The following is a 25,076-nucleotide window of genomic DNA, read 5'->3' on the forward strand; positions in this document are numbered from 1 at the left end:
GAAGGGAGGAGTAATCTCATATTCATATTTATAAACTTCCAAGAGAGAGAAAAGTATAGAGAGAAATAGAGAGAGAGGTCTTCGCTGGTGCCTTTCACTGGTGCTTTCCCAGCAAGCTAAGGGGGGTTAGGTAAGACCGACTTGGTCAAAGTCGTGGCTTTGAATGAAGCAAAAGAAGTCCTCCCCGTAAGAGTATACTATTCATCTACTCCCTTTGACCAAACTTGCACCAGCAATATCTTTTATATTCCAATTTTTAAGTATGAAATCTCTAGAACCTCGAAACCAACATCAAAGAAAAAATATTTACTTTCACTTTCTAGGTGCCTAAAAAAATGGGATTCCAAGATTGCACGGTAAAATTCCAATTTACATCAAAGAAAAAATATTTACTTTCACTTTCTAGGTGCCTAAAAAAATGGCATTCCAAGATTGCACGGTAACATTCCAATTTTTCGAGGGGATAATCTAACATATTTAACAATTCAATGTCTAATTTTTTTTTTAAAATAATCATCAAGATATAAGTAGATGGATCCCAAAATTTTAAAGGAGAAAGTTTATATAAAGTTGCAACATTAAAATGTAGAATTAAAGATGAACCTCAATAGTCCACTCGACAAGGTTGTTTTAATGTTAAAAGATCCTCTAATTAATCATCTCAAGACATTGAGATATATGAATATAGAAAAGAAATAAAAAATTCTGAATCCCAGAAATAGTGCATCTTGCAACAAATTATCTAGACCGTCCATTTTCAAGATTTTCATATCTTTATAGATTTACATGATTTTAACGGCTTTTGAAGTTTAAAATTTTATAATTAGAAATGAAAATAGAGTTTAAGACAATCCTAATAATTTTTACACCAAAATTACTTGTTATGATAAAATTTGAAGATGAGCCTTACTTGGATTGTTTAAAGTTGCAACTTTATAGAAACCACATCCAGTTTTAAATAAATAATTCCCCAAGTAAGTGTTTTGCCCGAGAGAGTAAATATATACTACGCTATGGCTTCAAATATAACATTTTTTATTTGGTGATATTATACTGTGAGGATGTAGACAATGAGCACAACGAAGTTTCTGCAGATAATGGCATCAGATGGTGGGTGTGTCATCTTGGCTCAAAACCCGAATGTTATTATGTTTAATTCAGGCTTCTTCATCTTGGCTGACAAAGAGAAGCGGTTCGGGCTGATTCAAGGAAGAGCTTAATATTAAAATAAATTAAAAATATGTAAAATGAGAAATATTTGAAAATTAAGAGAAATAGCGGATGGCCCATAAAATTTGAAAAATCTTACAGATGATCGTATGAAATAATGGTAAAGAGTTTATTTATTTTTCTCAAAACTATTCGTTGTTAATAATAGAGGACCTTTATTTATTTTTTACAGTTTTTCAAAAAAGGATATATCCAATATTATTATTACTATTGTTATTATTAATGTTGTTGTTGTTTATTACTGTTATTACTATTATTATTCTTATTATTATTACTATTGTTATTATCGTTGTTGTTGTTGTTATTGTTGTTGTTATTATTATTCATATTATTAAAATTATTATTATTATTATTATTTTTATTTTTATACTTATTATTGTTATTATTAATATTCTTATTGTTATTCTAATTGCTATTTATTATTACTATTACTATTATTATTACTATTACTATTACTATCATCATCATCGTCATCGTCATCATCATGGATATTTAAGTTTGTAAAGGAAATTAGGGGTCCTAAAAATATTCCTGCCATAAAATCTATACGAGAGAGCAAAAATCCAATATGCACTTCCAGGAGCAGCATGTTTTTTGGCCAGGAGATCGCAGCTTCTAATCTTCAGTCTTCCAGACACGACAGGAATTCAAAAGTCCAGCTTGCACATGGCACTGTAATTCACCTAATTTAATCTGCTTTTCGTAGACTCATTGGAACCCTTGTACCATGAATTTTCATGACAGCACAAAATAGCTTTGACTTGTGTTCGCACATCTTCCATCACCCATAGCAAGGTTTTTTTAAAAAAACTAATTGTTGCATCAAGTCGGCCTCCCCAAAAATTATCCGATCGGTGGATAGGCGACATGGATTAAAGAATCGACCGGATTGGCAAGTCTCCGCTTTAAAAACAAATTAAAAAAATAACTATAATTTCTCAAAAATTTAATTTTTTAGGTTTCTAAAAGAAATAGTCGAAATTGCATTATAGTTTTTCATTATTGTGTTAAAAACATATAAATTCAAATAACAGTCTAATATTAAGTGTTTGTTGTCTATTAAATTTATTTTATAGCCAAAATGAAGTTTAAAATATAACTCATGACAATAAAATGAATTCTTCTAACTCAATTTATTTTTATTTTTGTATTAATTTTGGAGTTTTATTTTTGAAAGATCCTGTAGGGAATAAATTACTAGAAATAAACTTCCATTTCGTGAAAATTAAACTCTCTCTCTCTCTCTCCAAATAACAATTATGTTTTTTTGAGAGAGAAAGAATATTCGAGGATATAATATTACAAAATAACTCAAAAAGAATATTCCCTAATGAACACTCTTCAAGAATATTTGAGGATATAATGGTGCATTCCAATTTCCAATTTGCTATGCTTGTTACTGGAGATGATAAAGCAAGTTCTCAAAATAGAAGTGGCACACATAATTCTAAAGTGAAAGGGAATATCAACCATCACCTTCCATCTCTAATCTCTAACGAACACTCTCCGAGGTTCTTGCAGTTATATTTCTATGATACAGAGACTGAAGTTGGCAATCGTCTCAAAAATTACAACATATTGAACCCCATATTGATTGACCTCCTCACACATATTTTACAAAAATATAACCCCTATGTCTCAGTTCTTCGAAGACTGATTCATTACCATGATTTAAGACTATGTCGATTAGTTATCAATTGTGACCCAAGAATGGATCAAAGAGTTTATAATGAACCTAGTGCATGACAAGTTGCTGCAGTTTGGATCGAAACAGATAATGATGCACAAATTCAAGGTAGGAATATTGTTATCCAAAGGCAATATGGAGAAACGATTAAAGTATCAGAAATTACAGGTTGTTATGGTCCATTACATTATCCATTACTTTGTCCACGTGGTGAAATAGGATGGCATCCCAAGATACTAATATGAGAAAATTAGTCCAACATGAAAAAAGGATATGCTACTCATCGTGAATATTATGCATATAAATTACAAATAAGACCTGGTGAAAGAAATAATTATTTTGCTAAGCGGTTGACTCTTACAACAATATTTGGTTGATATGTATGTACGTAAAGATCGATACATATCGCCTTTAGTTTTTTAAAGATAACGAACAAAAGTTAAGAAATGAGTGTTATCAAGGCCTACATGATAGCATTGTAGATGGAGAAGTCAAAGCAAATAAAGTTGGCAAACGGGTTATATTACCAGCTTCGTTCATTGAGGGTCCAAGAGATATGCAAGCTAGTTATTTAGATGCTATGGCGTTAGTCCGAAAATATGGAAAACCTGATCTCTTTATTACAATGACTTGCAATATTAATTAGCCCGAAATCAAAGGCAATTTGAACCCTGGTGACGTAGCCTACAATCGACGAGACTTTACTACAAGAGTATTCAGAGCAAAACTAGAGGACCTCAAAAAGTATGTCATAAAAGGTAATTTGTTTTGGAAAGTAATTGCCCACATATGTATCATTGAGTTTCAAAAGAGAGGTTTACCACATGCACATATGCTGCTAATTATGGCAACTAATGATAAGATACAAACAGTTTAGCAAGTTGAAACAATCGTTTCTGTCGAACAATATGAACAGGTAATAAAGCATATGATACATGGCGCATGTGGGCTTCGGAGGAAGAAAACATAATGCCATATCAATGGGGAATGCGGGTTCCACTATCCATGAAGTTTCTTAGAGACTACAGTTATAATACATGACAACTACCCAATTTATAAAATAACATCAAATTGTGAGCCACACATAATGGACAACAATGTCATTAATAACACTTGGGTAGTCCTATACAATTCAAAATTACTACTCCGTTACAGATGTCATACAAATGTTGAAGTCTGCATCAATATAAAAGCGGTAACGTACTTATACAAGTACAATATTTACAAAGGACACGACATATTGCAAATAAAAGTTGTGCCAGAGGTTGAAGAACCATTATTGACGAGGTCCAAGAATTCCAGCAAGCAAGATGGGTGTAAGCAACGAAGGTTGCATGGAGAATTCAATGAATCAGTTCAATTCAATGAAAATGATTACATTCCATATATACTTGAAATGAAAATGATTACATTCCAAGTGTTTATCGTCTCCCATTACATCTACCAAATCATCAATCAGTTCAATTCAATAAAAAAGATTACATTCCACATATACTTGAAAATGACCAGTTGTCCTATACGATGTTGACAATGTTCTTTACGACAAATAGCTATGGTGTTTAAACTTGAAATTCTATAATCAAACGAACTGTGAAAAATAAATATAACTAAATATATATTGTTCTTCAATGTAGGATGATCCTGGAGAAATGTACGTATCAAGAGTTTCCACAATATTATGTATGGAGTGGCTCAAAAAATTTGGACGCCAATGAAACAAAAGTTTTCCATAGGTAGAATTTTTGCAACCAAAGAAGTGTTGAAGATTATGACTTGCCCTCTTACAATCCTGATATTAATAACTCAGACTGCGATCATCAATTTGTGCAAGAAGATACTATATTAAACATACATGACCCTAATTTTTGCCTCATCAGTCAATTAAACAATTGTCAGAAAAAGGCTTTTGACTCTATTATGGATTTTGTCTTGCATAATAAAAATGGAATTTTTATAGATTGTCCTAGTGGCGCAGGTAACACATTTCTATATCGTGCACTATTGGCAATAGCGAGAAGTAACAATATACTGGCTTTGTATATAGCCTCCACAGGAATAGTAGCAATAAACCTACCCGATGGAAGAACAACCCATTCCATGTTCAAAATCCCTCTAACTCCTACACAAAATTCAATGTGTAATATAACGAAGCAAAGCAAACTTGCTAACATAATAAAGAATAGTATAATTATAATATGGGATGAAGAACCCATGATGACGAAGTATCCTTTCGAAACAGTGGATAGAACCTTCCAAGATATCATGTCATCACCATACCATTTGGGGGAAAAGTAATGGTCCTTGGTGGAAATTTTCACCAAATCCTGCATGTAGTAGCCCGTGGAACAAGAGCACAAATTGTAGCGAATTCATTTACAAGTTCCTAGTTGTCATTAAACAATAGCTAGACCAAAATATTAGAGTAAGAGCATACCCCTCATTTACTTCTTTCCTACTCGGTGTTGGAGATGGCACTGAAAAACCAATATTTGAAGATTTCGTAAGAATACCAGAAGAGATGATGGTCATAATACCAAAGGGCAGAAATCCATACCAGAGGTTCATAAAATTAATCTTCAATGAGGTCTTTCTAAATGGAATATCAAAATCAAATTTAGCAGGGTGTGAAATATTGGCTACACGAAATGATAATGTTGTTGAGTTGAATAATGCGGTTATATCAATTTTTCTAGGAGAGGAACATGCCTACTGCAGTTTTGATAATGTGCTTGAAGATATTCACAATTTATATCCCGAGGAATTTTTGAATCCCCTAATACTAAGTGGTTTCCCTCCTCACATGCAAAGGTTAAAAGTTAGTGCACCGATTATATTGTTGAGAAACTTGAACCCAAAAGGCAGTCTCTATAATGGAACAAAATTATTGTGTAGGGCATTTACTCAAAATGCAATTGATGCTGAGGTAATTGATAGCAAGCACGCAAGAAATATTGTGTTCCTCCTATAGATATCGATACTTCCACCAGAAGATTCTACTAACCCAATAAATTTCAAGAGGAAACAATTATCAATCCGCCACGCATTTGCCATTACAGTTAACAAAGCTCAAAGACAAACAATTCCCTTGGATGGAATTTTTTTGGAGGATTATGTCTTTGCCCTTAGCCAACTATATGTTGCATTGTCTAGGGGTACAACAAAAGAAAACACAAAAGTGTACATTGAGGAATATTTACTGCATGGGCAAAACGGAAAGTTCACAAAGAATATCTTATATAAATAAATGTACAGCAAGTCATAGATTCCTAGTAGAAAGGTATATTACAATAAGCTCAAAATAATTCAATTGTTTAATTATACATATAAAAAGTTATCTCATTCATATTATAGGATGGAAGATCGAGAAATACCACTAAGCCAGGTCTTTGAGTACCACAAACATGATCACATAAAGGCCAAATTGTTACTTGCAAAGCCAGAAACAAAGGAATTTGATGATGGATCTGAACGAAGACAAATGAAACTACTATTTATAGACAAAGACGTAATCCACATGAAATAAATGCACATGTTTTTTTATACTATATTATAGTGGTGAATTCACAACTATTTACTTTTGATAATTTGCATACTCAATTGTTTACAGGGAGTAGAAATCAGAGGAATTATATATGATAGTGACTTGGACCTCTTCACGTCTGCACTAAACAAAAATCAGTAAATAGAATAACTGAAATAGCATTACAAAAGAGCAAGGAGTATCGGGTATTACCAAATGAGTATGAATTCACTATAACTCATCACATGAAAATCCAAGAACTTGACATGGGTGTTGATATTCCATATGAAAAGTCCTATTCATTTCTATCTATGTCAGATGCATCATCCTTCGTAAATGTAAAACCATGGAAAGGTGAGCAACTTTATAACAACTAGATCCAATTTATTGATTTACACAAGCAAAATATCCATTGTTATTTTATTAGTGATGTAGTTTTATTGGGAGTAGTCGTTCGACTTGATCTTCTCATTAATTTTTTGAGGAAAAAGGACACTGTCAAGTAGAAGAGATTTATTTCTTATGGATGACAAGTAAACATTACTTTACGCACTCATTTCATTTAAACTAATGCACATACAAATGCTCACACAAATATTTTTTTTTCCAATAATACTCAATTTCTATAATAATTATATCTAATTTTTAAAACACGCAAAATCAAATCAAGGTAACACACTTTAGGGACAAATTGCCAAGGATAGTATCGAACATGAATTCCTAAACAAGATAATCATTATAACAAACATACACGTTACCATATTCCAAGGTAAATACCACTTCTTTTTAAAATTAACTCCACTAGAATATTATAGGAAAATTATTGAAAATATACTTTGATTTAAGCTTAATTGGAAAAAAATTCCAAACTTTTATTTACCTCGTCTACACCTTTTTTACTCATTTTCAGATTTTTTTGGTCCAAAATGACCTTCATGGTAGCCTTACTACCGAAATACATATCATTTTATATGGTATTTAAAATTTCGTAGTAACTTCAAGTAATAAAACTCTGGCCAAAGTAATATTGGACATGACCGTGAAGCCAACTATGGTACATTAAGTACTGTAAAAGCTAAAATCAATTATACGAAATTTTAAGAACCGTAAACACTAACAGATGTTATACAACACTTAAAATGTCATAAACTCTTTTTTCCTTCTATTTATATTTATCTCTTTCATCTCTAATTCCTTTTATGTTTATCTCTTCTTTTTCTCTCTAATAATTTTTAATATTTATCTGTTCTTTCTCTTTGTAGTTTTTTATATCTTCTTTCTCTCTCTAAATATTTTCTCTCCCTGACTGGGATATTTGGCCATGACCAAATTGGTTCATCTGAGCATTCAAACACTAACTCCGGCAGTGCAAACAGAGGACATGATCTTTCTAAGGAAACGATGATGAGATTGTAGAGAGAAAAAGAATAAATGAAAAAGAATTAGAGAGAGAAAGAAGAGATAAATTTTAAAAAGAATTAGAGATAGAAAGAATAGATAAACATAAAAAGAGTTAAAGATGAAAGAGATAAATATAAACATAATGAGAAAAGGGTTTAGGGTATTTTAAGTGCCGTATAACATGAGCTAGTGTTTACAGTACTTAAAATGCCGTATAAGGGTTAATGTAAATTTACAATACTTAAAGTACCATATACAATGCCCTCAGTATTACGGTAGTTAAAGTACCGTATAAAATTCCCTAAGTATTTGGGTACTTATAGTATTGTATGTCATGCACTAACTATTACGGTAATACGACTACCATGAAGGTTATTTTGGTAAAAAAAAATCAAAAATGAGGAAAAAAGGTGTAGACGAGGTAAACGAAAGTTTCGGGTTTTTTTTTTCCAATTATGCTTAAATTAAGGTATGTTTGCGATAATTTCTAAATATTATATAATATATATGGATTTAACTAGCAGTCTTTCATTTTGTACAAGCATATCAATCGTAACAACACAAATAAGCAAGATTACATTAGAATCCAACAACAAAATTTTTCTTCAGTTTAAACAATGGTAAGATTATTGTCTTCTATTATTCTTCATACCATACAACCAAACATATATAAATTCTTATAATCCAAGTTTGAAAATTGTGGAATACTACAAATTAAACCGCGGCCATCCTTGCAAAAAAGAGAAACGAAATCCCCAACAAAGACAATAAAAGAGATAACTAATATGGATATTACCGAGGTAAAAAAGGTATGAGCCGAAAATATAAATTCTATCATATACTAATTACTTTACTGAGTAATAACACTTTATAAAAAATTATGTAGATCAAATACATCTTTTCTCAAGTCAAAGCAACAATACTGTATGTTCATGACGAGGTATGGTATCGATGATGTTTGAAGTGTTTGACAAAAACATCTCAAATTGGTAAAACAGAACATCATTACTCAAAGTGCCAATCAAATAATGTCAAAACAGGCTTCAAGTAAGATATCCATAAACGAAAATTATTAATACAAAAAACCTAAGATAACACAAAACTTTTACAGGTACTATATTAAATGTACTCTAATAGACGGCACAACTGAGTTGAAAGTAACAATCTTTGGTAAAGAAGCATAACATCTCTTGGGTACAGTAACATAACAACTTCACATTCTTCAACAATAGGTATATGCATTATATAGTTTATTACATCATATATATAATTCTTAGTTTTGTTTTTTATCACAAATAATATATTCCATAATACTTACATTTGAAATTTATGAATCCTGACAAATATTGTAGATCTTGTTCAACACGCAATATAAAAGGTCCGAAACACAAAACATATTTTGTAAGTGCGTCTCACACTAAATACTTTTTGAAATCAAACAATAGTGAAATGCATGGTGACAAACATATTTGATATTCTAGAACAACCAAAGGCTAAAAGAAGACTTATATTCTAGAACAACCGTGTAGAGCTGATATATTGGGAATATCGTGTGCCTGAGTGTTTCCTTTATCTTTGGGATCTTCTCATCAACTTATAAATTGTAAGGAGGCTGTCATATATAAACATAATAAAAACCGTATTTTTCCTTTCTCGTGAATATAGGCTATGTGTAGCCAAACCACGTGTATGCTAAGTTCCTTTCCTATTCTCTATGATTGAATGTTTAACATGGTATCAGAGCAGTAGTGATGGTCTTCTCTCGTAGGAGAAGAAAAAAAAAACCCCAACTTTCCTCTCTCGGCTCTCTGCTCTATGCTTCGTTACAAAGCCCTCTCCATTCTATTTCAAAGTTGGTGAGGGGGAAGACAGTAGCGGCTGCGTACCTACCATACCCTACTTTTCCTTTTACAGATGAGACAAACAACTTGTTTGTAGACTTAAGAGAGTCAAAGACAACACAATTTATTCTTAGAATCAAGAGAGAGAAACTAGTTTTTTTTTTTTTTGAATCCATCCTCTCTTATATTTGAGGAGATACTTTACTGCAACATTGGTACCCTGGCTGTGACTATGTGCACCTGTAGCTCTATCTGGAATCTGTTCCAGAAATTTCCAGGCTCCCTTTGTTATTGTGATTTGATCTATTGGGTTTGCGAGTTTTTGATCTGATCTTGAAAGAGTAGAAGCCATTGCTGTCGTTTCCTCTGATATTTCCCGAGCTCCATCTTTCTCCTAGTCGTCAGTCGAGGAGCAAGCATTTAACGGCAGTGCGGTTGTTATTTTTGATGCAGAAGCATTGAGGCTTCGATGTCGTATTGCCCCCTCTTCCTTCTTCTATATCGAGTGGCAGTGGCATATACCCATCAGTAATCGCTGCTCACCCAACTGAAGCTCACCATATTGCCCTTGGCATGAGCGACGGCTTCTGAAATTACAAGGTAGAGTTGTCTGTATACATCAATAGAAGTGAGGGTTACTTTTTCAAAAAAAGGGAAAGAGGTAGTCCATAGAGACCATATTATATCAAAGGTATATTGGAGCAAAGTTTTCATATTTGATTGGTGTTCTAAAGAGATCAGCAATGGGTATTCTTTGAACCTTATTTTTTGTGCGCCTCTTCTAAGGTCAGTGATTTTATTTTGATTATATTTAGTTTTTTTTCATTATTGCTGAAAATTTAAATGACTCAAAGGCAAACCTCAAAATTACTACTGAGGTCTTGAAAGGAGGGATAAATTATCTTTTTTGGTCAAACTCAGCCCAATTATTTATAAGTGGATAAGGCAAGTTGGGGTATTTGACCGGCTCTAAAAAAATGAACCATCCTATGAAGACTGACAAACCAATAATGACTTAGTCAAATCTTGGTTATTAAATTTTATGGATAGAAAAATTGCCACAGAACTTCAGTTTCCTCCTATTGCTACAGTTTGGATTAAAGCCAAGGATGTTTATTGTGGAATAAATAATGCCTCCCAAAATCTATCAAATTAGGCAACAAATAATGAATTTAAAAAAGGGTGAGCAAATATTTGGAGAATTAATTGGTACTGTGCATAGTTTATTTGATCATCTTGAATACTATTTGCCTGCTACTACCGACTTTGCAACCCTTACTACAAGAAAAGATCAATAGATGACATTTGCTCTTTGGTCTGCTCTTGGTTCTGAATATGAAAATATTAGGAGCCAAATTCTCCTCACATCCACCATGCTTGATTTCAACGCGGTTTGCAATATTGTGTCAAGAGAAGAAACTCATATAGAAGTTATGACTAAAACTCCAAAAGATGATCTTGACAGATCTGCCTTGAAATCTAAAGCTAATGAGGGTACAGGAAAATTTTATGGTTCCAATGTTTTATTACTCGTAGTAAAGGACATAATTCAAATTGTCCCTACTGTCCTAAATGCAGAAAAGAATGACACTCTAAAGATAATTGTTAGAAACTCCACCCTGAAAAGAAAAACAATTTCTTGGAAAAAAGAATGCTTCCAAAATTGCTAAAAATAATGCCCAACAAAGTCTTGCAAAGCTGGCACAACTTGTTCAAAATTTTGGTAAGGCTTCGATTGCTTCATATTCACAAGATTCCATCAATGTTTTAGGTAATACATCATTGCTCTCTCAGTCTTTCGATTCTTGGATTATTGACTCAGGTGCCACTGACAACATGGCTGGTACTGATACAATTTTATTCAATTTTGATAAATCACCAAAAGATGGTTCTGTGACCATTGCCAATGGCTCTACTATAACTGTGGAAGGATGTGGAAAAATACAATTTTTCACTAACTCTTCCAACTCAAATATTATAGTTTTATCGAAATTTTCATCAAATCTTCTTTCAATCAGTAAAATTACTCATACTCATAATTGTGATATCATCTATACCCCACCCAATGTTACTTTTCAGGACTGGGCAACGGGAAGGAAGATTGGTGAGGGACAGTTGGAACGAGGTCTATATATTTTGGATGCAATTTGGTGACTTTAAAGGAGAAGGTAACTGATTGTCAAATGTGGCATCACCGTTTTGGCCACCCATCAGACAGAGTTCTTGGTTTATTATTTCCTGGTTTACACTCGAATTATAAAGACTGTGATATTTTCCGTTATGCTAAGCAAAGCAGATTTCCTTTTAAAACCTCAGATAGAAAATCATCATCTATTTTTAATTTGATTCATTATGATGTTTAGGGTCCCACTCCTGTTACCTCATATCGTAGGCATCAATATTTCTTGACCTTCATTGATGATTTTTCTAGACATACTTGGGTTTACTTATTTCATTCTAAAGATCAAGTGTTTCTTACATTTATTGAATTTTTTAAGATGATTGAAACTCAATATGGCGTCAAAATTAAGATTTTACAGTCTGATAATAGAACGGAATATGTCAAGAATTCCTTTTCCACTTTTTTCAAAGAGAATGGAATAATTCACCAAACCTCTTGTATTGGTACCCCTCAATAAAATGGCATAGCAGAACGTAAGAATAGACATTTACTTGAAGTTGCAAGGTCTGTTTTGCTCCAAAACAATGTCCCTAAATGGTTTTGGAGTGATGCGGTTTTAACTGTTTGCTATCTCATAAATAGATGGCCAAATAAATTTTTGCAAGAAAAAACGCCAGTTGAAATGTAGAAGGGAAAGAAAAGTTCTCTTTCATATTTGAAGATTTTTGGTTGTACATGTGAAAATTCAAATAAGTTAAGTCCAAAGGTAAGGAAATGCATGTTTCTTGGATATAGTCCCACTCAAAAGGCATATAATTGCTATGATAATTTTTCAAATATTGTTGTTATCTCCCATGATGCTATTTTTGAAGAGAATGAACCGATGCTATTTTTCAAGAGAATGGGCCTCACTTTCCTCAACTTCCCATGCATGAGCAAATTAAGGTTCAGGGGGGTAATCATGTGATGCCTTTGATTTCAAGTGATGACTATGCGGAGAACAAATTCAATCATAATACCAAAAATGAGGTGGAAGCTAAAAATGATGAAGAACCTCAAGAAACCAATCCCTCACCATTTGATTCCCCCAGAGGGACCCAGTCGTCCTGGAAGAAACGTTCAACTCCCAAGTAAGTATCATGATTTTCACATTTTTAATGCTTCTACCAATTACCCAATTCAAAAGTTTGTTAACTATTCCAATGTCTCTCAAGAATATAGTTCGTATCTTTGTTGTATATCTGCCATTCAAGAACCTGCCAGCTTTCAAGAAGCTTCTTCCTTTCCTGTCTGGAAAAAGGCTATGGAAGAAGAGCTTTGGGCCCTCGGCAAAAATAAGACTTGGGAACTAGTCGAATTACCCAGAGGGAAAGAGGTGATTGGGAATAAATACATTTATAAAATAAAATACAACAGCAATGGAACTATAGAGAGATACAAGGTACGACTTGTTGCTAAAGGGTTCACCCAAACCTATGGCGAAGATTATAAGGAGACATTTGCTCTTGTTGTTAAAATGAATACCGTTAGGGTTTTGTTATCAATTGCTACTAATTATGATTGGCCTCTATATCAACTTGACGTTAAAAATGCATTCCTGCAAGGCGACCTTGAGGAGGAAGTTTATATGAAAATTCCTCAAGGACATCCTCATGAAATTCCAATCTAAAGCAATCTCCTAGGGCCTAGTATGCAAAGTTAAGCTCTTCCTTGGAAAAATATAATTTTAAAAGATGTAATGCAAATTCATCTATATTTGTAAAAAAAAGGGGAAAATGGAAGTGTTGTGGTTTTTGTCTATGTCGATGATATCATTATCATTGGGGATGATGCCCGAGGTATTACTCATCTTAAAAATTACCTCCACCATGTATTCGACCTAAAGGATTTAAGAAAATGAAAGTATTTTTTAGGAGTTGAAATGGCTTATTTAAAAAAGGGCATTTTTCTTTCCCAAAGGAAATATACTCTTGACCTTTTGAAAGAAACTGGAAAATTAGGAGTTAAAACCTAGTGAGACTCCTATTGAAACGACTTCTAAGTTAATTATTGAGGACGGTCAACCTCTTAAAGATATTGGAAGGTGTCAACGATTGGTAGGAAAATTAATATATGTAACCATCACAAGACCTGATATAACTTATGATGTAAGTGTGGTGAGTCAATTCATGCATGCTCCTCGTACTTCTCATATGTAAGCTGACGACAAAATATTAAGATACCTCAAGGGTTCTCCTGGTAATGGAATTTGGATGCATAAAATTCGTCAAGTTGATATTCTTCAGTATTGTGATGCTGATTGGGTTGGGAATCCATCAGATAGAAAGTTGACTACTGGTTTCTGCACGTATGTTGGTGTTACTTGGAAAAGTAAGAAACAAAATGTTGTGGCTCGTTCTAGTGCTGAAGCAAAATATTGAGCTATGGCTTCCACTGCATGTGAACTTATATGGCTTAAAGCTCTCCTCCAAGAACTTGGTTTTATACATGGTCATCCAGTCAAAATGTATTGTGACAATGAAACTGCAATACACAACACTTCCAATCCAGTTTTTCACTAAAGAACCAAACATATTGAAGTTGACTTTCATTTTGCCAGGGAAAAAGTTCAAGTTAAAGTAACTCAAACTCCATATATCAACAGTGAAAATCAACTTGCAATTACATTTACCAAAACTGTCGGAAAAGGGAGGTTTAAACAGATTCTTGGTAAGTTGAGTCCTTTAAATCTATTTGCACCAACTTGAGGGGGAGTATTAACACGGTATACAGTTGGCATACCGTGTAGAGCTGAATATATTAGAATACCGTATACCTGAGTATTTCATTTATTTTGAGATCTTCTCATCAACTTATAAATTGTAAGGAAGCTATCAGAGATAAACATAATAAAAACATTATTTTTCGTTTCTCGTGGTGTGTATAGCCGAACCACGTGTATACTGAGTTCATTTCCTCTTTTCTGTGATTGAATATTCAACAATTGCTTTTTCTTTTATTGGATCTCATTTATATGTCAACATTTTGTTATTAGAATGATTTATTTATTTATTCTATCAAATACGCATAATATGGTTTTGACATAAGAAAGCATACTACTTATTAAGAATATGGTGTTCACTATAACAAAGTCTTTGTTATGGTATTGCTTATTTTCATATAATACCTAAAAAGTATATCATCGTTAGAGTTATAACACAATATTATTGTCAATTATTCATCATTCATAATTTCATTACGTTACGGGAGATTAATAACAAATTCAACAATAATATAATATAATTAATTCGTATATATGAGAAGGGAAAAGTTTATATAGAGCCTAGGCTCTAAACAATCAAATTAGAGCTTACCTCAAAATTTCACTAGAAGAGGTTGTTTTGATGCTCAAATATACTTAAATTGATCATCTTGACATCAAGATGCATGGACTTGAGAAAAAAATTAATTTCAAGTTTTGGTAGTGCATCTTGTTATGTGTTTTTGGACAGTCAATTTTTAAGTTATTCAAGTTTTCATAGATATGCTCGATCTACATTTTTTTTTATGCTTTAAATTTTATGCTTAAAGATAAAAATTTATTTTCAGGCTAGTAAGAGTTTCTAATATTGAAACTATATTTCTCGATACTATTTGAAGGTGGTTTAAAATTTGATTGTTTAGATCCTGGACTCTATACAAACCACGCCCATATGAGCAAGTGGTGATTGCTTATTTTATTCTTAAAGTACAACGCAAGTAATTCATCTAGAGTGGTTTAAAATGAAGCTAGAAAGTTCGCCCTCCTTCTCTCGTACAAAAAACAAGCTAGGCCCTCTATCTGAGGCAACTCTCTCTCGCAAAGAAAAACTACAGTAGAGGTAGAAGAAGATATGGTTTTGGAGACCAGGCCAGGCTCTCTCTCCTACTCTATCTGGTCTGCAAAGAAGAACTCAGACCATGCCCTCTCTCTCTCTCTCTCGTTCAATCGATCTTAGATCAGGCCTTCTCTTTCTCTCAATCTAGGCACGCTATCTCTCTATCTCGTTTTTGCAAGGCCTATTTTTCAGTTTCTTCTTCTCGCTCTAGCTCTTAATATTTTTGGGGAAATTTCAACAGTATCTTCAATCTCTCTCAATCTATTTTTGGGGCATCTGATTACAGTTTCTTCTTCTCTCTCTACCGCGATCTATTTTAAGCCATCTGATTACAGTCTCTTCTTCTCTCTCTACCTCTAAATATTTTTGGGAAAATTTCTATACATTTTCTTCTTCCCGTTTCCTGGTTAACATGGATTCTATTACCTTCTTCAGTTGATTTTAAAGATGTAAGTTTCTCATTTTGCAGAAAGGCGATGCTTTCAAAGCATGTTTTTGTGGAAATGAACATAACCGACTCGAGGCATGGCTCTCATTTTCTTATCTGTAACAGAAATGCACAAAAAATATTGTAGTTTTATAGTCTTCGAAGATGGACAACAACTTGAGCGTTTTCCTCTGCATTTTCAGGCATAGTGCACAGTAAATGGAGTACCTACAGACGTTCTTATAAATAGGGGATTGATTTCATCGAACGTTCATAAACCATGTTAGTATCACTATCCCAAATTTTAAGTACTCTCTTTCCAGTCCATTAGACAATCACAAAAATGTATCATAGAAAGTGTTATTTGAGCCCAATCAACATAAGCCGTCTATTTAGTTACGGTACTTAGATCTAGGTCTTACATAGATTTTTCTCTTTTCAAAATTTTTTGATTGCTTTGTTATAGTGCTCGCAAAATTGAATCGGAACGATTAAGCAGACATAGGCCTGGAAGTGGTTTGGCTAGTAACCTAGGAGGCTTTATGACTAAATTAGAGGAGAAATTATGTTGGGGCATTGGAGGAGATTGAAGAGGTAAATTAATTTAAAAAAGTTTTGAAAAAAAAAAAAAAAAACAATTCAAGCACATTGATTTGACGATTCTCTATGAATGAACTCATATATTTCGAATTTATCAGCAAACAATAGTGGCAAAAAACGACAAAAATAAAGCCTAAAAAATGAACAGATTGATCTTAGCATAGAACCCAAATCCGTTCATTTTTTTGGAGCAATGCTACAACTGTGGTGGCATAACCCAAAAAATAAATCTTGGATGAAAAATAAATAGAATAAATCTTTGAATAAAAAATATATCTTGGATATCTAGAAATAAACAATAGCCACAACCGTGGTTGCAAAAGATGGGGCTGCCGGATAAAAAATAAATAGAATAAATCTTTGGATAAAAAATATAACTTGGATATCTAGAAATAAACAATAGCCACAACTGTGGTTGCAGAAGATGGGGCTGCTGGATTTTAGCTGCTAGTTGAAAAAAATAGGGCTGTTGTATGATTTTTGAGGTTTAAATATATGTGCGATTCGGTTTGGAAAGGGAGCTATTAGTTGAAGAAGATGGGGCTACCATGTTTTAGCTAAAATCACCGAGAGACGAGGCCAGAAATATTTCCCCGATTACCCGTCAAGGGTGTAATATATTTTTTATTCTTCAACGAGCGTAATAGATTTCCTGATTTTTGGAGAAATCTCGGGTAATCTTTTTCTATTTCCGTACCATTACATGGAAATGTCATATTTCAGTGTAATAGATTTCCAGGTTCCCAAACGGCTCCTTAGTGACCAAAACAATTTTTAATCTTCACCATAATGTAAAGAATATTTAAAAATGCATTATAAATCAAATTTCTTATTTTTTTAGAATTTATATACATTTTTTTGAATTTTTTTAAAAATATCGGTTGATCACTCTGACCGCCAAAAACCGTAACTGAGAAGTGACCGATTCTGATCTAACCGGGTGGTTAGCGATTAGATCAGACAATTTTACGTACAATGCTTTGTTATCATTAGATGAACAATATTGAAAAAGAAAAATATGATTTTGAGTTCATAAGGCCTAGATCTTGGAATTCATAAAATTGACAGTCTAGATTCAATGTGGGAGGGAACTCATTTTAACCATATCTATGATATAAATTGAATTTTATTTTTTTTTCAAAATTGATTATTGGGATGAAGAGAGGGTATGTGCATTTTTTGGGGTGATAGAAATGCTACAAACATGGCTTTTTAGAAATGTGGTTGCACTAGATTACTATACGACCGTTGCATGAAACCATTAACATATATATATATATATATATATATATATATATATATATATATATATATATATATATATATATATATATATATATATATATATATATATATATATATATCTGTATGTGTGTGTGTAGCCAAGGCTCTAAACAATCAAATTAAAGCCTACTTTCAAATAGTGTCGAGAAATATGGTTTCAATATTGGAAATCTTTGTGATAGCCTCACAGTTAGCAAGTCGGGGACTATCAATAAATCGCCTCACTATAAAATCAGAAATAAGTTATTTTTATTTAAAAAGGCGGATGAAAAAATTGGATAAAAAATACGGATCAGCAAAAATACTTCATGTAAATATATCGCCGATCTATCGGACTAGGCTCAACAAATCGGAGTCAAAAAATCTGATAAGTTTAAAATATTAAAAATTTAGAAATTCTAAAAAATAAAAATTATGTCAACGCCATCAATAATTAATCCATCCAGAAAAACTTTATTAGAACTATTATAATTAAGTCAATAAATTTAGATGTCTCATAACTAGTATTGGAATTCGTATTTTTTTTTTTGTCCGTTGGAGTGTTCTACACCGGAGCACTCTCCATCATAGGATTTTTTAGGTGCATCTAACTTCAACGGTAGAAGGTTACAACCTTAAAATAAACTATTTTCTTCAAATAATAACCTCTTTCTCTCTAAATTAATAACGATAATACTCTCTCTCTATCTAAATTATTAATGACATTGTTCTCTCTCTTTCTCATTTAACAACTCGATTTTTTCTCTCAAAACATTAAAAACAACCTTTTCTCTATATCTCAGAGGTCAAAACAAAACCCGTGGTGGTTCTCTCTCTCTAAACTGGGAAATCTCTATAAAACGGTGGAGCATAGAGAAGGAAACCATGGATCTAATGGGTGACCATGACTCTCTCTTTCTCTCTCTATCATATGGGTAAATAGTGAGTTTATGAGGAGAAAATCCTAAAGATACAGATTACAAATCTATATTATAAAATGGTGAGGAGCTTAATCCAACCTATGCAAAGTTTGAGAAACCAATTTATTATTGTAAAGAGCTTCCTAAGAAGGCAACCATGGGGTTTTCCTTGCAAGATCCTAATCTATATTTCCCCGCTCTAATGGGGATCCTAATCCGTAGTTTTTCTCTGTAATGTTAAATTTGGGGTTTTCGTTTTTTGTGAATGATCTTATTTTTTTTCTCCCAATCTCATGCAGTTAATTTCTCTCTGTAAGGTTAAATTTAGGGATCTAATGCAGACAATTTCTCTCTCTAATGTTAAATTTGGTTTTCTTCTTTTTTTTTTTTTTGCTAAACGGTGATTCTCTTCCAAACAATAAAAAATTGTTTGTCAGAAGGTACAAAATAGTAATTTCATAAAAGAAAAATACGTTATTTAACTTACGACAAAAAAAATATAGATTATTTATAGGAACGTTTTTTTGAACCCTTTTTTAGAAAGCTGAAAAACGCGTTTTAAACGTCTCCTTGAGAAAAACGTGTTTTTTTGCCGATGTATTGAAAAATACACGGATTAAATTTTTTTTAAAAAAAAACGGTGATTTTTTGAAAAAATCGCATTGAAATCGGCAACTTGCTAACTATGGATAGCCTTAAAGTATATTTTCATCTTAATTTATGAAGTTTAAAGCTTAAAAAATAGTGTAATTCGACAAATTTATGAAAACTTGAAAATTGACGGTCTAAAAATACGTTACAACGTACACTATTTCCAAAACTAGAAATCCATTTGTTTTCATGTCCATGCATATTGATGTAGAGGTGATCAATTTGAGGATATTTAGGCATCAAAACAACCTCTTCTAGTGAAATTTTTGAGGTAGGCTCTCATTTGATTATTTAGAGCCTCTGCTCTATATAAACTTTTCTCATATATATATATATATATATATATATATATATATATATATATATATATATGAAAAGACCTTGTCAACCCACTAGCTAATAGTGTACTCTAAGCCAAGTGACCCAAATTGAATCTGGGTCGATCTGATGGTCACAAGTGTATTTCATACTTGAAGTTTTTTAAAAGAAAATTATAAGTACAACTAATTTGAAAATTTGAGCTTCTAATATTCATATCAAGGCGCACTGAATTAAAATATTAAAAATTTATTCACAAAAAATAAATTGATCAAAATTTTATTGTTGTAACTTTCAGTGATATTTTGATCGATTATTTTTTTATATAAATTGTTATTTTAGTAGTATTATTAAGTTTTCCTATGTTTCATGAGTAGACTCTTACCTTTTAAATGAATTAGTTTTGTAAATAAAAAATTCAAATTGAAATTAGAAATACAGTTGTGACTTTTTTCGATCGACCCAAATTGAAGGTAGGTCGTGAGCATTTACTGTCAGCCCCGTAAATAAAAAAATCTACACGTACAAGAGAGATTCTTACCTTAATTTACCCGGAGAAAGAAAGTTAGTAGAAATTGTGGTGAAGGAGATTTAAAAGACGGGGAAAAGCTCAAATCGCAAAGAAAGATAGAATATAGTGCCCCCCTCTCTCTCTCTCTCAACCTCCTTTTAAAACATAGGGTTTTAATGCTATAATATCTCTTTCTAAACCCTTGGCTTCCATTAAATCTGCCTCTCAAAACCTCCTACTTTGCATTTTCATGAAAATGCGTTTCGTTGGTTGTCCATGCATTTGATGCACACCCACCCTCTCGTTCTAAAATATTAGCAATTGCAAATTCGAGTATTTCTTTGTACAAAAATACCAATTCAATTGCAAATTCGAGTATTTCTTTGTACAAAAATACCAATCGGTGCAATTTTTTTTATGAAACGCCATGTTGGCCCAAACAACCCTCATAGGGTACTTTTATGGTATGAAATCTTATAGGGTACTTTACGGTATGAAATACTTTATTCGTGCTTTTTTTTTTATGAAACGCCATGTTGGCCCAAATAACCCTTATATGGTATGGAATATTTTATTCGTGCTTTTTTTCAAGGTATGAAATATTTTATTCGTGTTTTTCTTTTTAAAACGCCATCTTGGCCCAAACAACCCTTGTAGGATCCTTTATGGTATGAAATACTTTATTCGTGCTTCTTTCATTTCTTTTTCCTCCATTTTTTTTTTTTTTTTTGTACAATGAAACGCCATGTTGGCCCAAACAACTCTTATAGGTTATACTTTATTCGAGCTTCTTTTTCTTTTTTTTTTTAGAAAAATTACAAAATACAATTTAACCCCCCAACCCAATTTTTCTCGCACGTTTTTCGCTCAAACTACCTTTCCTCGCAAAAACCCCCTCAACTCAAAAATAACATGAAATAAGACTAAAGTACTGTCGTTTCTTTCACACGGCCTTCTCTCTCCTGTTTCCCACAGTAAAGACGCGCTCCAGCAGTCCCAATGTGCGCTCCGGCAATACTTGGTCTGATCCATAGTGCTCTGGCATTCTGCTAACTCGCTTCGGCAATGCAACTACACGCTTCGGCAATCCGCTCTGGCAATGAAGCCTGTGGAGCCACAGCACTTCGGCAATGGTGGACTGCACTCCGGCAGTCCGAATGTGGGCTCCGACAGTCACAATTTGCGCTCCGATAGTGCTTTGTCTGACCCACAGCGCTTGGGCATACTGAGAACTGCGCTCCGCAGTCTGAATGCGTGCTCCGGCAGCCCCAATGTTCGCTCCGATAGTCATTTGTTAGACCCACAACGCCCCGATATTCTGAGAACGCGATCCGACAATGAAAATATGCGCTCAGGCAGTTTGCTCTGGCAATAAAGTCTCTGGAGCCACAAGGCTCCGGCAATGAAGTTTCTGGAACCACAGCGCTCCGGCAATGTAGCACCATGCTCCGGTAGTGCTTCTTGACATTCCACTCTAGCAGTAGTGTACTGCCCTCTGGGATCCGCGAATTGATTTGGTTTGTAGGCATTTCCGTTTGAAAAATAAGAATATTTTACTTTGGGGGGTTTTTACGAAAAAAGGTTGTTTGGGGGGAAAAAGTATGAAAAAAGATTGAGATAAGAATAAGTTGCATAGATATATCATTTTAGAGTATTTTTTATAATTTTTTTTGTCTTTTTTTAAGGTATGAAATAACTTTATTCGTGCTTTTTTTTTAAAACGCCATGTTGGCCCAAACAACCTTTATAGGGTACTATAATATGGTATGAAATACTTTATTCATCCTGATGATGACATCAGCGCTGATGTCAACTTCTGACACCAACACCGTTGGTTCACATGCAAGCCCGTGGGTTTCTTAACCTTTACCGATGTGGGACTGCTCCTTCCCTAGGCCCATAGTCAGAAGTAGTGCTCATTTGTTCCTCGCGATAAGTTTAGAGGTTTTCAAAATAACAAGCAGTTTACACTTTATTTATATTTATATAATTATAAATATTCATAATACTATTAATAAATATGATTGTAAATTTAAAATCAATCCAAAATTTTTCAAATATCATGTAATTAGCCTTCTAAGAATATAATCATATTAATATTATTATATCGAATGAATATAATTATATAAAAATGGTTAAATTATTTATTATAATTACGTTTAATTTTTCTTGCTATATTAAAAATTTTATTGTTATAAATAAATTAAAATATCATATAATTAAATTGGTTTATTAAATTACTATATTAAATTTTTATATTATTTAATAAATTATTATTGTTATATAGATTATGCTATTTTCATATTTAGTATAGAATATAATTTTAAATTAATATATTTATAATTTTTACAAATATTAACAAATAACTTATTGTAATAACTTATTTTAATAACTTATTTTATAAAAAATAAAAATTATTGTAATAACTTATTTTAATAACTTATTGTAATAACTTATTTTATAACTTATTGTAATAACTTATTGTAATAAAAATTATTGTAATAACTTATTTTAATAACTTATTGTAATAACTTATTGTAATAACTTATTGTAATAACTTATTGTAATAACTTATTGTAATAACTTATTGTAATAACTTATTGTAATAAAAATTATTGTAATAACTTATTTTATAAAAAATAAAAATTAAATATAATTTTAAATTGTATTAAGTTGTTTTATAAAACAATGAAACACATTCTCAGTATTTTCATATTTTTTATAAAATAATGAAAAATATAATGTAAATTATCAATATTTAAAAAAAATAATTAAGATGCCATATTTTAAAGAAATTATAGTAATTTTTTTAAAATTTAATTTTGGCCAATCCGACGGTTGTGATACTAATTTCACTTGGGAAATTGTTATATTTAATCTTCTTATATATTATTATTATTTAATATTTTAAAATTATTTTGATATAATATTATATTATAATTAATAATTATACAAACATCCAACTAAGAAAATAACATCTCAGTATTGATCTTTTTTTACAACATAATGAAAGTGTCTAATGCACCACTCCTAATTTCTTTTAGAAACTAAAAGAACACTATTTTAGAGATTTATAGTATTTTTGAAATATTTTGGGACAAACATTACCGATTCAGCCGATTCTCTGATCCGATCCACCGATCCGACACGGGTATGGGCGAGGACGATTCGAGTCACCGATCTGTTTTTTTAAGCCTTGCTGAAAACTAGTCTATATGGGGGAATCAGTCGTCATGATCAATGGATCAGCCGTATTGGCTCGATTATCTTATTATTGTCCCAAGGAAGCCCTTACATAAGAAAGAAGCTAGGGTCGTGGTGGTAGTATCCCCACACCCAGTTACCACATCGTGGTATCCAGTTTTACTGTTGACAACCCCAATTAATACCTTTAAAATGTAACTCCCTAATTTATTAAAAAAACGGGTAGGTGCGTGTCTTCCCCAATAAATTACCAAAAAAAAAACATTCTAGACCTCATATTCCAATCTTCACAACCCCTATCATCTAGGTATCGTTCCATTGGCATATCATTGTCCCAAGGAAGTCCTACATCCTGTTGTTCAACACAAGAAAAATGCCAATCACCTCTAACCAACGTGGACAGTACTATTTCATGTCACCCGTGTAAAGTGCTACTCATGTTTCACAGTAATGGGAACGGTTTATATAGAGCGAGGCTCTAAACAATTAAATTAGAGCCTATATCAAAAATTTCACTAGAAAAAGTTGTTTTGATGTCCAAATATCTTCAAATTGACCATCTTGACATCAGAATGCATGCACATGAGAAAAAAAAAGTTTTGGAAATAATATATTTTGATTTGGACCGTCAATTTTCAATAATTTCAAGAATTTCAAGTTTTCATATATATGCACGATCTACATTATTTTTTAAGCTTTAAACTTTACAAATAAAGATGAAAATATATTTTAAAGCTATCATAAAAATTGCCAATATTGAACCATTTTTAAACACTATTTGAAGGTAGGCTCTAGTTTGATTGTTTAGAGCCTAGGCTCTGTACAAACCGCACCCATACATAATAAGAGATTTTTACGGCCATACCAACCGTCTGGACTACAAGGTTCATTTTACTTCATCGCAAAACTACTCGTAGGCCTTTGGAACCCTATGCTTATATCGTCACCACCTTTTATGTTTCCTTAGGTAGAGAAGAGTGAGTTCTATATAGAAAAGTGATGAGGTAGCGATGATGAGAGGGTCACAAATTATTTTTGAAGAGTATATACTAACCACCATTATTATTTTATGCGGGTTGGTCCGCATGACTACATATGCGGTCTAAATAGTGTAAAGCATCCATCTTAAAGATGGATGCAAGAAGGTATCTATCTAAAAAAAATGGAAAAACTGGCGGTCTAAATGTTTTCTTATTAGAATTATTATTTTTAGTTTTTAAAATTTATTTATTTATTCATATTTATGATCTCTATGTTAGAGATTACAAGTCCTTAAAAATTAAGTGCAAAAGTCCATCTCAAAAATAAATTTATTAATAGGCCCGCATTTCTACATATGTAGGCTTGGCAGCATAGAAACTGGGTCCAACCACATATTTGAAATTTATCCCATCCAGACGGTAAAAGGATCAAAGAGAGCTCACAGACAACAACTTATTTCTTTCGCCTCGTCCATGAGAAGAACAAAAAATTTGTCTCTGTTTTTTCGTTCCTTTCGCTCAAACGTAAACTCACATTTTTTCT

The 25,076-nt window shown here is 32.4% G+C and overlaps 1 long non-coding RNA gene across 2 annotated transcripts; it reads left to right on the forward strand.

Annotated features, from left to right (window-relative positions):
- Nucleotides 1–15,598: 15,598 nt before the first annotated feature.
- On the forward strand, nucleotides 15,599–22,012 carry LOC148780133 (uncharacterized). Of its 2 annotated transcripts, XR_016042578.1 has the most exons (4): nucleotides 15,599–15,717; nucleotides 16,128–16,181; nucleotides 16,289–16,367; nucleotides 21,324–22,012. It is a non-coding gene; the product is annotated as an uncharacterized LOC148780133 (long non-coding RNA). The 2 variants fall into 2 exon arrangements; XR_016042576.1 differs by lacking the exon at nucleotides 21,324–22,012 and having other exon boundaries at nucleotides 16,289–16,914.
- Nucleotides 22,013–25,076: the final 3,064 nt, after the last annotated feature.

The sequence above is a fragment of the Amborella trichopoda genome, chromosome 10 (assembly GCF_054954075.1).
Source record: "Amborella trichopoda isolate Santa Cruz 75 chromosome 10, AtrichopodaSantaCruz75HAP2 v2.0, whole genome shotgun sequence".
Taxonomy (NCBI): Eukaryota; Viridiplantae; Streptophyta; class Magnoliopsida; order Amborellales; family Amborellaceae; genus Amborella; species Amborella trichopoda.